General features: G+C 40.5%; 1 protein-coding gene and 1 long non-coding RNA gene across 4 annotated transcripts in view; one reads left to right on the top strand and one right to left on the bottom strand.

Annotated features, from left to right (window-relative positions):
• The window catches only part of LOC109455449 (uncharacterized), a 123,802-nt gene extending 113,280 nt beyond the window's left edge, over nucleotides 1–10,522 (bottom strand). For both annotated transcript variants that reach the window (XR_012491586.1, XR_012491585.1), the window contains exons 1-3: nucleotides 9,945–10,522; nucleotides 7,023–7,132; nucleotides 6,533–6,896 (exon numbers count right to left, since the gene is read on the bottom strand). This is a non-coding gene — a long non-coding RNA (uncharacterized LOC109455449). The remainder of the gene's footprint in view (nucleotides 1–6,532; nucleotides 6,897–7,022; nucleotides 7,133–9,944) is intronic.
• A 3,370-nt stretch (nucleotides 10,523–13,892) lies between these two features.
• Nucleotides 13,893–16,907, top strand: part of SNX7 (sorting nexin 7) — a 599,355-nt gene continuing 596,340 nt past the window's right edge. The window contains exon 1 of one of the 2 annotated variants that reach the window (XM_074318369.1): nucleotides 13,893–14,906. The gene's annotated coding sequence lies outside the window, so the exon portion shown is untranslated. The remainder of the gene's footprint in view (nucleotides 14,907–16,907) is intronic. The other variant, XM_074318370.1, reaches the window with a different exon arrangement.

Raw genomic sequence — 16,907 nt, forward strand, 5'->3', positions numbered from 1 at the left:
AAAATGAATTTTCTATCTTAACACAGAATAAGTGCACTATTAATAAACAAATTTGAGAATTTGCATAAACATGAAATTCAAATTAAATATATACAGTTCAACAACCAATTTATATAATAGCTACTTTTAAAAGGATATTCACTGTGGAAAAAAATGTAAAATTCGGTATTAATACGTCCTGAAAGGATATAATTGTTTCCACTAAATTAATAAATATTTTTGAGCACCTATCATGTGCCAGATACTGGATAAAGTATTTTAAAAGGCTAAGCCATTGCTATGCTGTTTTAGAATTAAATATCCTAGATAAATATTAGTATTCCCTTTTTAATCAGAATGAAGAAAATAATAATGTCCCCATTCCTCTAAAAATTGTAATTAAGTTTAGTAGCACAAATATTTACAAGCAGAAAAAATTTTTTAAAGACCCAGTGTTTATTCTTTATTTACTACAATCATATACATTGACTTTGAAAAGAGTTGTGTGTGATTCACTTTTATTAGGCTGAAATGTTTTGAGGCAGATCCGTGGCTTGGGGGGTCTCACATATATTATACATATAGAAATATACACATACATGAACTTCCACAATAGCACACTAGGATGAATCTATAAGTCATTTGGGAGGAGGGACTTCTTGCCTATTAAAATTTGAAATAAAAATCAAAGGGCGAAGAAGTGACAAAAATGTTTCTATGTGTTTCATGTTTTAAAAATTTAAGTGAAAATCTTGAAGGCCAATTTCCTGTTTGATATAAAGTCAAAACAGGATGGTGAATATCTTTGAAAGACTTTACAGCTGCTTTTTCAGTTATGGTATTGATTTGCATAACGTCTATATATAAAATGAAGAGTAGAATTCCGGCCAGAAAAAATAGCTTTCTTTGAAATGGAGTCCATAAGAGGTGGAAGTGCCTTGAGAAACTAAATCCAGACCTCCTTGTTGTGGATGAGACGCTGAGGACCAGGCAAGCTCTGTGGCTAGTCCATTGTCATGCTTCATAATAGAAACTACACTCAAAATCAGATTTTCTAGCTTTCATTCCAAAGTCCTTCCTACAATACGACTCACTCTCTTCCCTTAATTATTATATACTTGAGGAAAAAAATGAGATTCGAGGTTTTCTCATGTAACTGCCTGTGTCTTTCTAAACACTGTCGAAGTCTGTTTAAACTAATAATTATGAAAACACATTGTGCATGGAACTAGACCAATAAAGTAACCATTGATAAATTTAATTCCCCTACAGTTATGCATAAAACAATCCAGAATATTTGTAAGCCTTATCCTAATACATTTCTATTATTTAAAAAAAAAATTTTTTTCTATGTATGCTTCTGATAGACTATTAGGCATGACAATCATTCATTCATTCATTCATTCATTCATTCATTCTTCTTCTTCTTCCTCTTCCAGTCTAAACATGAATGAACTATGTGATAGAAATACAGAAACTATCTCAACTAAGTAACTTTAGTTTACCTTGGGATTTGTTTGAACCAATCCTTAAAATTGCCCACATTTGCTCATAGAGATAAAAATAGATCTCAAACAATTATTTTTCCTTTGCGTATTAAATATAAATTTAAGAATCAAAATTGCAAGAAATACCAACTTTCCAATTAAATTATATCATTGTTACAAAAAGAATTTTTTAGAAACAGTGTCTCTTAGCACACACTTTATTCAAGTTTAAAAATAGACACTACTTTCAAATTATGTAATTTTGCCACTACTATACTATAATTTGCCAACTTTTTTTAAAAAAGTGTTTTACGATATAAACTGTACTTTTAATCAGGAACATAGTATCAGTAAATAGATTACAGCAATATAAGTGTTTTAATTTGAAATTTAATTGTGATTCAGTATTGATTTGAAGCTAATAAACTAAATGCAGTAAGCCTTATTTAAAATCCTTTGAATGTTTTAAAGTTCATAGTTTATTCTTAGCCTTTTTTTAAAACTTTGACTCTAGCTGATTTTGGCATGTGTATACATTTTCAGATACTATGGATTATTACTGAGTCTCAAAGCGTATTTCCACAAACACAGCAAAATAAAGTGTTGTATTTACACTTGTATAGATAAATTTTCATTGATTTTGAAAATTAGATTGTCTTACTTAGCTTTCATTATTAACCACAATATAACAGAACTCAGAACTCAAAAGATTTAGGTAGTCACATATTTGTAATCTGGGCAATACAAATTATCAGCAATACATTGGTTTTGTTTTTAAGCTTCAATCAGTAAACTCAACGAATCACTAAATACTAAACATATTTAAAAAAACTAAAAATTTCATAATACCTTTTTTTAGCTTATGGCATTTTAGATGAATTAAAATGTTTTCTCATTTAAAAATCTTATACACTCACAAAAAATGTTTTGTGGATTGAAATTTAAGAGTTATAAGTCATGATTTAAAGTATAGGTGCTGGAGGAAAATCTCGAAACATCTAAAAAACAAATTGTACTACAAAACTCTTTGTTTAAAATCTATTTAGCATTTATGGTTATAGGTCTATAGCTACTTACTAATAACTAAATGTAATACCTAAACACAATAATTTTAAAAAGTCCTTAAGTGTTATCATTAATATGTTTTCTTTTTATTGAAAATATTTATCTCCAAAATAAATTTGCTTTCAAATAGTAAGTCTAATATACTGATTATACTACTCTATAATGTAAGAACATCATTCTGTCATTTCTGTGATACAGTGATACCTGATACAGCACATTATTGAAAAGCTGGTGAATCATCTTGATGGTCTGATATTGTCTTCTATGTCCTTAGTCCTTCATCTCTGTCCTACATAAAAGCACAGAATATTCCCCAATATAGCTATCATCTTCACCTGGACCAAAAGATGTCTATTTTTATATTTGAAAATATACCATTACTGATATGAAATATAATAAGAAAAAAAAAGATAATATGGTTTATGGAAGTTTCCATCCATCAAAATGCTACTTCATCATTGCTCCCCTCTGCCTGGATATGCATTAACAATTCTGTTCTGGTTCTAGGTAGGCACTGGTGTGACTCCAAGAACCGCATCATTCTAGGGCTAACAGCGGACATGGGGGTAGCGATCCTGGCTCCAGGACATGACGATTTATTTTAAAATGTACATCAGCATAATCATCTGTCCAATATATATACATATTATATATATACATTAGGAGTTGTCACAATCCTCAGTGGATCTTTAACCTTGACTACCACCATTCCCTGTAGTTCTGTTCAAGCAAAAATATCAGACTACAACTCACAAATAAAGAACAAAATCAGCAAATTCATGCTAAGACAATTCCCATCAAGTCCCTACTGACACTCATCAACCAAGATGATGTTTCTTACACCTATTAGTAAATATCACAGTATAAATTCAAGTAGTCATAGGCATTATTAAATTTCTAATGGGAAATCTAAAATCTTCCATCTATAAACCATAAATTGTGCTCACAAAAATTTAAGTACTTAGGCAAACTTAACGAAGATAAAAATAATTGACTAAAGCAATTTTGATAAGCTTTGTTACTTCCTCTCCGTTGTACCCCAAGTATTACTGTAATATGAATAGTCAGCTGTATCCACATGCTTTTCTCAAATAGAAATCTATCACCTTTGTAATGAAAACCAAATTTTAGAAAAGGAATGCATACCCTACTAGCATTTGGACATGAGTTGAAAAACAAGTCAATTATTATAAGTACTTAAAATCACTTGGATCTCGCATGAAAAACACACACAATAAACTTTTTACTTCTTTAATCTTGTCTATGGATACTGACAGGACAAAAGTGATAACCGGCAAGTGGTGATGTAATTTAAAATTCTATTTTCTGAGGGAAAAAAGCTGTCTTATAACAATTAAAATTAACTACAGTAATTTCAATTTAATAAAGTTTTGGTTTTTGTTTTCCTCCTCCTTATCTAAAAAGGCCGAGTCTGACAAAAACTCTTTTTTTTTCCTTTTCAAATTTAAATAAGAACCAGCTCAGTCAGACTGACACCTAATGGAAACTTTTATAAGAAAATAATTCTGCAAAGGAAAGAAAGCAATGAGATAAATATTTAAACCACTTGAACCAAGGAAATCAAATACTTATTGTTGACCATAAGATGAGTAAAGGTTTTCTCTAGATTTCATCACTAGCATTTACAATTCTCCCAGTCTAAAACTTATTATTATTCACTTAGGAAGCAATTGCAGTCATAAGCTAAAGTACCAGTGGCAAAGAACTGAATGAAATCACTTATTTTTCAAAAGTTCTTCCTCATTTTCTATACAAATATTGGAGTATTACATCTTTCATTTCTGGAAGACTCTATCCCTAGGCTCCCATTTCTCTTTCCGCCTTTCACATCTTATACACATATTTAGTCAACCCGCTTGAGGCCAACTTTCAAATGATCATCCATTTGTAGCTTCTCTTTACTTTCCTAATTTCCAATAAAATAATGCCACCAGTAGACATATTGACTTTGGTTAAATACATAACAAGCACAATATTTAAAAGTCGTTAATCATCAACTGGTGGATCCCTAGAGAAAGAGGATAATTCATGCAACAATGAAAGAAAGAACAGTAATTACATATTTTCTTACTGGTGACAGAATGTCAAGTGCAAAGATAGCGTCTGTTTTCTATTTGGAACTCATTCTTAAAATTGACTTGCCCTAGGAGATCCTAAGAAGGACCCCACTCATTTTCCTTGTAAATAATCTTCCCTGAGCACAAAAGCCTTGAGTGTCGATACCCTGCGAGTAATTATGGGATCAGCCACGGTGTGGTAGAAAAAAGGACAGGTTGAGGAGTGATCTGGTGTATCCCTTACTAGGAATCCAAGGTACTGAAAGTAGAGCGAGACTCTAGATGGGAAAGCTGGAGAGTGTGCTTGTTTCCTTCTGAGGCACCTGGCTCTCATCGACTCCAGGGACCAGAGCTGCTCTTGTGGGCCAGAGTCCAGTGGGGAACAGGCACATCGCGCCAGGGAAAGGCCCGTCCTCCAAAGGGAAAAGGTGTCTGGGGCGTAGCTCAGCTTAGAGCTGGTCTGGGAGCGCCGTGGGGGAGAATCAATCTCTCTCTCTCTCTCTCTCTCTCTCTCTCTCTCTCTCTCTCTCTCTCTCTCTCCCCTACTCTCTCTCTCTCTCTCTCTCTCTCTCTCTCTCTCTCTCTCTCTCTCTCTCTCTCCTGTCGCTTCCGACTTGTCAGGAATTCAGTCTTCACAGCCCGTGCCCAACCAACCGCCACCACGCAGGGAGGAAACGTGGTTCTAGTGTCCTAGGAGGTTCTTCCCGAGCCTAGTGAAACCTTCTAGGCGCCTGGTGCCTTCTTGGCCCCAGTTTCGAAGCACCACCACCGGGAACAGGGAAAGGAGAGTAGCCGAACTGCCGGATCTGCCTCCCGCAAGAGCTGAGAGCAGGAGACTTCTGGGTTCGCTCCTTCCACGGTGGACCATCTTTTCCAGCTCCATCTTGGACATCTCAACTCCTGTTACGTCAGGTTGTCTCCAGCGATGCCGCGATGCCCGGGTGTGTTTGAGGGGCTCGGTGGGTGGGTGGCTGCTCTTCGCTAAGAGGGGACGAATCCGTATAGTTTCATCGTCCGTTAGTATTTGAAAGAAACAAAAGCTACAAGTAGAAGAAGGGAAAGACTGGCTCTTCCTCTCGTCCCTTCGCAGCAGACCTGAGAGGGGGAACGTGCTCGGGGTTTGCTGGTGTTTGAGACTCGTCCCATAGGCGCAGGCAGGGAAGACAACGCTGAAGACGTGTCCCAAAGAAACTGGACGACTGAACAGGCACTGCCTGCCCCCGCCACTTTCAGGAAGGTTCCAGTTCTGGGTCACACCGCAACCAATCCGGTTCCCATCTTGTTTCTCCACCCCTTCGCGGAGAATCCGAAAAGAAACTATGGGTTCCTGGGAGACCCGCCACACTTCCAATCTGGAGGTTCCGCGGGAACCCAGGCTCCTGCCCCCACTCCCTCCCCCGCCCGGGACACCACGTCTGGCTGCGGACTGGCACCGCCGGGGGTGGGGCTCCAGCACCACCCCGGGCCCGCGATTTGCGAAGTCACGCGCTTCCGCGGCTTGCAGGGGCACCTTTGCCCACGGACACGCCCTTCCTGCGGACGCAGCCCCCCGCGACCCTCTGCTGAGCTCCAGCTCCTCGCTCGCGACCCTGCCAAACTGCTCAGGGCCTTTCAATCATTCCCAACTTTAGAGACTTGCCCTGTCCGCGAATTTTCCCCCAGCCGCACCCCACCGGGGAGAGACTTTCAGGCAGGTGACGCGGAAACTCCCAGCAGGTTCAGCAGAACAAACCCCATCCTTTCCCAGCCCCTCCCCTCCGCCTCGACCCCCGCCCCTCTGCGCGCACCCATTCTACAGCCCTGGTCACCAGAGGTGCGGCGCATAGAACCTTTCTGGTGGGATGTGACTTGTAATCACTTAACACAACACCAAGAGCGAAAACAGCGAGGAAAGGAAAAGATAAAAAAAAAAAAAAGTGCTACCTTGACAACCACAGGCGTTCAGAGGCCGGCTGGTGGGATGGGAGGGGCGGCCGCTGCCTGCCTGCCGCTGGTACTCTCCTCGACTACGCGTATTCTTAAGCAATAACAACGTAATCCGTATTATCCACCCAAGAATACCCGTCACCGAAGAGAGTCAGAGGATCAAGCTGCTGCTGCCGCTGCTACCGCTGCTACTGCCGCCGCCGCCGCCACCAGAACTCTTGCTGCTGGGCCCGCCCCTGGCTGGGGCTGGGCTGAGCTTGACCAGGACCATAAATCCATAACTCGATTTCCCTAAAGAAGGATCCAAAGCTGTGCTCGGCTGCTTCCTGCCCAAATCCAAATGGCTGCTCTATTTCCAATTCTGAAAGACAAATCACAAAACCAAGCACTTAACATAGAAGAAGAGTGCTGTCTTCCCGGTGAGGAAGGAGGATGTAGTTAGGCTCTTTGGACACAGGATGGGTGTGACAAGGAACCTTTAGTTTACCTGGTGCTCTCCCAGTGCCTTCCCCTGTCCTTGCTCTTCTTGGTGCCCCCTCTGGTCTCCGCCAGACCACTCTAGGTGCTTTGATTGGGCTTCATGGCAGCGAGAGAGCCCTGTAAGAGACATGCATAGTTAAGCACACAAATATTACAAATGTATTTGCCTAGACGGCTTTAAGAAGAAGTGAGGCTCAAATAAAGATAGGGTCATGCATGGGTGAAATTTTCAGCAGTGTGTTTTGGAAATGCATTTTCTCAAGCCCCGGATCACAGAAAATAAACACCAGTTCAATTTACTACTTGAAATCAAATACTTATAGATCTACAAAAATAGGCATCTCTCCTTTGAAGGCCTTAGAGCTATATACCATAATGATTTTTAAAGGGGAAAAAAAGCTTCAAAGCACAAAATGATTAAACTCATTTTCTATAGTATCAAAACTCACTGAGTTTGACAAGCTGGGAGAGTTTTCATGATTTAAGCATGGTTTTGTAAGACCACAATGTGTAATTCCATAGCCCACATTTTTAATATACAGTATAAATGCATTGCTGTGCAGTCGTTGTGAACACCTTTACAGAAAAAAAACTTTGAAGCATTGTCTTCATAAAAAAAAAAAAACATATTGTAAGAAAAAAAACAATAAAAATTCATTTGCAAAGTGACTGTAATTTTTGCTTTCAGAGAGAGAATCTCTGTGATTCTTTGATGATCAATATGGCTCTTACTGCAAAAGCTTTGTCTTAAGACCTTGCAGTGAATATTGTGATAATAAGGGTTTATTGTTCACTAGATAAAATGAACAAGTGCAACGTCACTACCCAAGACATGTTGTAGCTCCATTAGAAAGTTCTCAATTTGCTTTTTCTTGTACTCTCAAATACATGGAACTACATCCATGTGAGTGAAATACAGAGGGGATAGGGAAACATGGCAATAGACATTCTGATTCCTCAAATTATGTAAGTGCAAATAGCTCTTCATCAAGGGGTAATTATATAACAGAATCTCTCCCACTACCACTACTCATCTCTAACTGACCTGGTTGCAATTTAAGGCACTTAGGTTGTCCTTGTTCTTTTTATTTTTTAATATATCACTTCTCCAGACACACCAACTCATCATTTCCCTGACATGTTACTTACAAATAGACAAATAAACATGAATTTTAGTTTTTACGAACAGTTGTTTAACATATAATGTCTGATGCCTAAAATAACTCAAAAGAAAAGCAGCATTGCCCAATTAACAGCCTATTTTACAGTTTTTTTCAGATGACTCTTAAGTATACTTTTCACAAAAAGACTTATACCAATTAAACAAATTAATAAGTACTATTTTCTGCCATTACCTAACATAGCTATAAAGTGGAGCTTTTCCCTGGGGATGGTACATCCAAACAGACAGAGAGAGAGAGAGAGAGAGAGAGAGAGAGAGAGAGAGAGAGAGAACTGACAGGTTCTCTTCAGCTTGAACTCTTAGAAACAAAAGCCCTTAGGGAAAGTAATGCAATAGTCTATGAGTAAAGTGTACATTTGCTTCTGAACTCTTCCATTTAAATCTCAACTAACATTAAAAGGAAAAAAAAGAAACACATTATACAGATAGACTCGGATTTAGTACATTGCATGTTCCTTTTTAATAAAAAGGATTATCAAGTCATATATACACCACACACACAAACACAGACACACACACACACACACACGCACACAATACATGGCATATCAGAATCACAGCATAAATATCCACACAGCTTTTCAATGCTTTCTGAGTAATCCCCTTTAGTTTGCTTCCTCCCAATCGAAATAAAATACACACACACACACACACACACACACACACACATTGACCCATAGACTCACAAGCTTTAAGAAACTAAAACAACGCAGTTGATATGCTTTCTTTTTATCCAAGTAGCCACTGCCAGTCCTTTCCCTACCTACACAAATGTTCCACCAGCTTCAGCACCTGGAGGAGTGGACAGCTCAGCCCGGACCGACTGCCGGCAGCAGTCGCAGCCGTACTGACGCTCTGAGCTCTAACCAAAGCTCTCTCGTGCTTCAGCGGGGCAGCCTGACTTACGAGAACACCATTTCCTACGAGGCCACTGCCGCTGGGTGCATATTCAATTCAAACCTCCTTAAGCTGTCGGATTTCCCCCACCCATCCACCCTCCCCCCCTTCTCCACCCTCCACACAAAAAACAGAAGAGGGAAGAAGCCCAATACCATCAGGGCGTATGTTGATCAACTTACACTTTGCTTTTGAATATTTAGATACTGCTAGCGGAGCAATATCAACGGAGGCTTAGGTCCGCATTAAGTACCTTTGTTCATCGACTCCTGCAAGCCATGTTTATTAGAATCTACATTTCTCTCGCGCCCCAATAACTAAAGATGTGTTTTGCGGGCAGGGGGGCTTTCAGCACCTTTTGATCTCTCAAGGCCACCGCGACTGACTGCCAGTCCCCACTACTTTCACACCCTGTCCCCCACACTCCAAAATCCATCCCAGTCAAACGCTTGGTAATTTGCAACCAAATATACATAAAGAAACGCGACAAAGCAATCGGTTTGAGGAAATAAGCCAATTAAGCTAAAGCAGAAATGCTTCTCTCTCTCCCACCCCCTTATCCCCCTTGCCTCCCTCCCTCTCCCTTTCCTTCCCTCTCAAGTAGAAAGGGAGAAACACCAAGGAGAGGGAAAAATTCGGGAGGAGGGTGGTAGTGGACTCTTACAATCAATGGAAAAACACTACACATCTTTACTGAATAATACTGTTTCTCAGACAAAAAGAAACACATTTATCGATGTAAACATAGTCACCCTCTTGCACACATACTCCATCCTTTACGTTTGCTGAGATTTGTCTTGCGGTATAGCAAAGTAACTGTCACAAATCCATCTCGATTGAAGTGCTTACCCTCTAAATCCAGGTTTCACTCGGAACTCCAACTGTGTGTAGAAGCCAGAGAGTCGTCAGACGAGCGGCTAGGTAGGCTCCGGGCAGTGGGAGCTGTTTCCCTCCGACTGCCGGGTTACAGTGTTAACAAGCCCTGGGAAGGGACCTCGGTGCCTCGCGCTGGCTGTGCCCCAGTGCCTTCGCGTGGTGGCGGCTTGTTCACGCTTCCGAGGAGTCCCAGGCGATAGCCTTCAGCTGATGCGAGCTTCCAGAAAGGAGTGGGGAAGGGAAAAAAATCATCTAATGCAATCAAATCGATCTGATCTACACCATCTGTCGCCTGCCACTATACACAAACGTTAAAATAGGAAAACGGAAAACACTGACAGCCCGAGAGGGTTGGTCTGCAAAGAGTTCATTTTTAGCAGAGCGTAATTGGGGATGGTCGGCGTACAGTTACAAAGCTGCTGTTCACCATCCAGTAGTGGCTCCCAAACATGCTAATGGTGGATTAATTGAGGAAGATCTGACGTGCAAGCTTCATAGTCTCTTATTCATGACTTCCCAATGGGAAAGGACCAATGCCTTGTGGGACTATGGTAACATACAGTCAAAAAGCTGCTAAGAAAATGGCTGTGTGTTCACAGCACCTCTCTCTGATAACAAACATATGTCGACTAAAACGGTTTAGTAGAATGGGGGGAGGGAGGGTTTAGAATAAAATTTTCTTTCCCAGTATAAGCAATCCCCATCATCTTTCCTTAAAGAAAAGCAAAAATACATACCATATCTTTACCACAGTGGAAGAAAAAGGATGTTTTAAAAGGTTTTTATCAAGATTAAACTCTGCCATAGAAAGAAACAGCACTCCTGTGCAGCCATCCTAAAAAAAAAGAAAAAGAAAAAAAAAGAACCTATTATATTTTTTTCCTTACGGTGATCAAAATAGATCCCATAGCAAGTGCAGTATATAGAAACTCAGCCCAGTTAATCCCACCAGGATTGACTGGAGGTTGTTTAATGCCAGGTACCCTTTTGACTTCTTGAAATCAGGATGCCTCTTGGGCAAGACATTTTGCATCATTGAAAAGTGACATAATAAATGTTAAATGTGATTGCAGTGAGGAGTTGGGTAGAGTTTTCTTTCTTAATTCTACAATTATTCCTTCCAGCCAAACCCCTTTTTGGTCTGTTTCCATTCCTTTCCTGATCAATAAGAATTGAGGAGGGACTGGAGATATCGGGGGATGACTGGCACTGGGGAATGTAGATTGTCAATAGCCAATAAATCATATTCCATCTGTAATAAGAAAAAAATGATGGCAATAAAAGAGATCATTTACTATTTGTCAATCATAATATTTAAATATAAATCAGTTTCCAAAATTAATGTTTTATATGTGAAAAATATATATTGCAAACAACAGTGTGACTGTACCCCATCCATTTGTAATTTTAAGATTAAAAAATGAAATACAGTGTATTATCTAGATATGTGACATCCTTTCATTATCTAGATCTAATACTCCGCATTTCCTCTGATTTGTCATCCATTTCAAAACTGAAAACTGTTTGTATTTACTTTATTGCCTTTTTTGAGAACATAATTACGTATATTCGTAGTAAACAGCGTTTAGGCTAATTCTTGAGATAGCTGAACATGTCTCTGAAAACTTTGATAATCTCTTTAAGAAAAAAACTAACAGTTATGAATTAGATTAGTCTAAAAATATAGCTTGAAAAGAAATCAAACAATTTACCTGATATTTTGTTTCAATATACATTAAACACTCTTTTCAACCTACACAACATTCCAGGGTCATAGTCAGAAATCCAAGTCTAATAGCTCAGCAGCCATTGTTGTCATTCGTGTCAAGCTATTGCCCCCTGCAGGTTAGGCTGAAAGTGCAGGCACAATTTGGCCAAGTCCTCAGGAAATTTATGGTAGTCCTGCCATTCACTCTCTCGCAATATTTAAGTAGAGTTGACTTTTTAACTTTAAGTTTGTTTACATTATAGTTTAAACTATTTAGTTAGAGATAGCTATTAAATTTTCAAAACTGAGGTTTAAATATAGGTAATTTCAATTTTCCTTCTGAAAATTTTGCCGGGGTGAAGCAGACCATCACTTTCTTGTCACACAGTACCTTGATGTAGTTAACATAGTTTTTTTCACCTTCCCTTATCCTTTTCCCACAAGACCCAGCACAACTCAAAAACAAATGCAGCAGAATTGGGATTATGATTTCTCAATAATTAAAAAAAATCCTGAATAATTTTCTCCTGGATGTCAGTGTGCTCTTCGTAGACTCACTGAAGTGCATTCAAATCAAACCCTTTCAGATTCTTCCTATTGCTGATATGATGGGGACAATTACACTGTTTTTCTTGATTATGAAACGAAACATAATTTCAAACTTCATGCTCCTGCCATCCCATCCTCCTTCCCTACAATCAACTTTTCCAAACAAGGCACCTTGCCAAGATGAAATAAATTTATTGTTGACAGAATATAAATCAAATTGCATCAACTTTTCCACAGTATTAGATAGTAGAGCAGGCTTACGGGAATAATTTCATAAGGTTTATGGGAAGATTCTTTTATATTTTGGAAGTCATATATGGCTACTCACACTGACTTGTAAAGAACGCTGCAATGGTATTTCCTTATTATTTAAATACATATCTCATTGAGAAATGGAATATCATTATGAAAAATACCAATTCTAATGCCAACTTAACAACCATTAAGAATTTTACCCAGTGAAGTGTTCTAAGTATTATTTCCACATTGTGCTGAAATAATTAGAAATATGAAATGTATTCTGCTATCTTAGAGGTATCTGAGATGCTCACAAAAATATTAAATACAGGATAGTGGCAAAACTCAGGGCTTTCTTGGAGGGTTTTTTACCCTAACCACGGATCCTCTTTCCACATCCTCCAGAATTGAAATATGGGATAGGAGCTGGGGGGAGGGGATATGTCATATATTAAACAAATCTAAAAAGAAAACCAACCCACCCACCAAGCAACCAACAAAAACCTGAATGCCTATCCTTGTTTTATTACATTTTTAAAGCGTGTTGTTAATTTTCAGAAGAACACTACATCTGTAAATTAAGATCTTGCCCTCTACAGTTCACTAACACTCTTACTCCAAGCAAAGAGAGGCTTTGGAGTAGGCTGTTGTACTAATAATTGCACAAGTTGAAGCCAGAATAGCGACTGGTTGCCTGCAGCCAACATTTCTAGTTGTCTGTGAGTGGACATTTTTCAAGAAAATAAAATTCACCTCTCTTCCAAAGTCATATATGATTACATATGATTATATATATAGAAGCACATTGTTATTGAGCTAGAAAATTTCAACTATTTTGATTCAAATGCCTATCAACAGTTGCTTTTAATTAGCGTCTAGCAAGGGAGATGGTGTCATTTGACCTGTGGGTTTGAATCAAGGGGGACGTTTTCTAGCTCTCCCCATACACGACACAACAGATTGCTCACAAGTGCCCAGAAAAACACAGTTCTCTTCCTCTTCCTATCACCAGTATTATTTTAATTGTTTCTAAAGGATCTGAAGAGGGTTCTAGAAACCTAATAATGTTTTGTTATTGTCGAAATCCAGGGCTGTTAGACAGTCCTAGCTTCAGAAAGAAAAGAGCAGGCAATCTTATTCATATACATTCTATGGTGGGTCCGTGTGTGTGTGCGTGTAAGTGTAGGTTCATCCCAATAATTCCAGAGGTTTTTAAGAGCGAATGGAGTGGGAGTGGTGATGGAGTGTGGTGCGTGGTCGTGGGGGGATTTGGGGAGATTGTGTCGCGGGGCAGTAACTATACAAATTCAAAGCCATCATCACTACTTTAACGGCAAATCAAAACCACTTAGGTGGGAGAGACCCCAAGGAAAGACACACTAACTTCCTCCTCTAGGCCGAGGCGAGCCACAGACTGGTTCCAGAGCTCGCGCAGTTTAGAGAGAGGGTCCTGAGACCGCTCGAGGCCAGTTCTCGCGGGGGCGAGGGCTTCGGCTAAACTCTCATTTGGCGACGTGAGGAGCGCGACCTGCGGCCCAGCGCCCTGGCCGAGGAAAGCCGCCCGCAAGGCCAGCTGCCAGGCCCGACCTGCGGCCCAGCGCCTTGGCTCACTCTGCTCGGAGGCCCCGGAGCAGGGCCCGTGCAGCGCTTTAGCCACATCGATGCTATTAGTTTCCGCGGCTGCAGCCCGCCAGCGCTGGCTCGGACCCGGGCCTCCTCGGGGATAGTTAAGGAGCGGAAGCTCAATCTCCACCTGGATCTCAGGTCGAGGTAGGGGAGCAAATGCCCAGGTGCGGTCACACAGGCAACGACAGACAAACTGCTGCCTCTCTGGGCTACGTTGGCCTGCGCTTGGTAGCCCCAGAAGCGCACCACGCGGTCGCACTCTCTCGGCGTCCTCCAGCGGCGGGGCCAGGAACCTCGGCTCTCCCTTCTACTTTCCCGCGAGGAAGACTGCCTGCGGCCAAAGGTAGAACCGGGCGGGAGGCCGGAGCCTGGAGGCGCCGTGGGACTCGGGAGCCGGAGCGAGGCAGAGACTCGGACCCTATTCCTGAAAACGCTCGAGTCCTCCAGGATGTGTCGAATCTAAAGCCGCTCCAGGCAGGCTCCGCGAACTTTCGGGCAACCGACTGTGTGGCTCACACCGGTCAGCCTTGCTCCCGCCTGCAGATCACCCACCCTCCCAGCCCGCGACCGCGCGGGCTGAGCCTGAGAACGCGGAGCAGCACCGAGTTAAGCAGAGCGAAGGCGCACCCTACTGGCCGGATGCGGCAGGCACGGCGATTCGCTCAGGTTCCCACAGCCCTTTCGGGCGCGGCCCCGCCCTGACCCACCCCGACTGTCCCGCGCCCCCAGCGCTGGGGGCTTGTGAAAAGAAAGAGAAAACAAAACAAAACAAACACCGCGTCAAACTCCACTCTCACCTCGTCTACATCCCAAAGGTAAGTGTGAGTCCAGCATCTCCCACGCCCCTCTCTGAACCCCCTCTGGTCCTCTGGGCTGAGGTGGGGGAAGCACAGGGAGACAAAAGGGCCACCTCCCAAAAAAGAAATCATGACTGCTTCTGAACACGTTTTGCAAGCATGGCGCGTGCACACACACACACACACGCACACACACACACGCACACGCACACACACACCACTCAGCCAAACCCACACTTACCAGTCCGTTGGAAGGCTACTGATGTGCATGTTCTGGCAGCATTTCATTAGCTGTTGGAGGAAATCTTTACTAATGTTTTAGGTGGTAGGCAACAGCAGTAATTCTGTGGATTGGGAAGAGGAGGGAAGAGGAAGAAGAATGCCCCTAGGTTTGCTACTCCTCCCATACTTGGACTTGAGTCCTACTTTCAGTCTCAAGTCCTAGCATGGGTGAAAGAGTTCTCATCCTTCTACTGAGAAGGAAGAGAGAGATTCAGCCATTTCTGAGGGGTTTCCTGTGCCCTGCTCCCATTCCTCACCAGAGAACTGGGGAAGGGATTGTTTTGTTTGTCTAGATAATTCATGATTTAGTTCTGTATGGCATTTTGAAACTAGTAAAACCTTGAAATAGGCTATATGTTTTGAGTGACAGGTTTTTCTGTGCTTAGGTAAAGGTTATTAGAAATCACAATGTTTCTTTCTATTCAGGCAACCTTGAGTTAGACATGAGTATAATATCTTATTGTTGTAACTTCTGTCGTGTCTATTGCCTCTGGATATTTACTGTCTTTAGAGAAAGAGCGGAATTTTAATTTTTAAAAAAATAAATTTAGGCAAATAATAAGTCCAGTAAAGGATGAGTACTATTTGCTTCTATTTTCTTCACATACTCTTTTGGGGAAGGAAACTAAAGGATTTTGACTGTCCCTCAGACTAATTTATATTTATAGTAAGTGAGATGTATGAGAGTATCTTTTAAGATAGTGTCTGTTTTCTTATTTGGTACTTTCAGATGGATGGCAAAATATTTGACCTAATAAGAAAAGGAATGAGGCTGATATGAAGTGAGATATGATATCTCTATTATATCCACCAATCCAGGAAATCTGAACAGGTTATAGAGAGTTTGAATTCTTCCAGAAGATTACAATATACAATTTTAATATAATAATATATAATTGTTATATAATAAGAAAAACTAACATGTATTGAGTGTTACTCACTGCCAAGTACCAGAGTGCAGTCTTTTCCTTCATTATCTCATTGAATTTTCATTGTAGTCCTATGGATAAGGTACCATTATAGTTTCTCATTTTACAGAACAGGTAAGTAAAACTTAGAAAGGTTTCTTTACGTGACCAGGGTAACAACAGCTAGTAATCAGAAGAGCAAAGATCTGCAAGCAGGCAGTTGAAGAAACATCTTGAGAAATTATGGTCATTCAGGCTGGTAATAAACAGATATTTTAGGTTTGAGTTTTAGCCTTTCATAGAAAAAAGGTAAGATACCTTTTCTTGAAAGAAAACAGTGGATAAAATGGAAATATTTGTTCTGAAAAATGCTTGCCAGCCATATCCCCATTTCACAGATATGAAAACAGAGAGGATGAATCATCTTAGCTACCATAGTAAAGTTCATAACCAGGCCTTGAAATGAGATTTTCTGATTCCAGCTCCTCTATCCATTCCACTTAACCACACTGCCAAACACAGAAAAATCTTTGGTTTTTCTCAAAGTGCTAAACCATAAATCATTAACAGCTCAGAGCCTATATTTCTCAGTGAATAAGTTTTCTTTCACCTTAATTGTGAATACCTTTTATACTGAAAGAATGCGAATGCAGAAATAGTGCTATTCTTAGTAGTGAATTAAATGACACAAAAAATGGCAAAAGACTAAAATAATTACATCAGCTTTACTTGAAAAGTAGTTAAAGTTATCTGGAAGGCATGTCTCAGTACAATTTTTGTCTTCTCCACCCCTCAAGACACATCCTACCCTACACTAGTGAAGTTGTTC

The sequence above is a fragment of the Rhinolophus sinicus genome, linkage group LG14 (assembly GCF_036562045.2).
Source record: "Rhinolophus sinicus isolate RSC01 linkage group LG14, ASM3656204v1, whole genome shotgun sequence".
NCBI classification, from domain to species: Eukaryota; Metazoa; Chordata; class Mammalia; order Chiroptera; family Rhinolophidae; genus Rhinolophus; species Rhinolophus sinicus.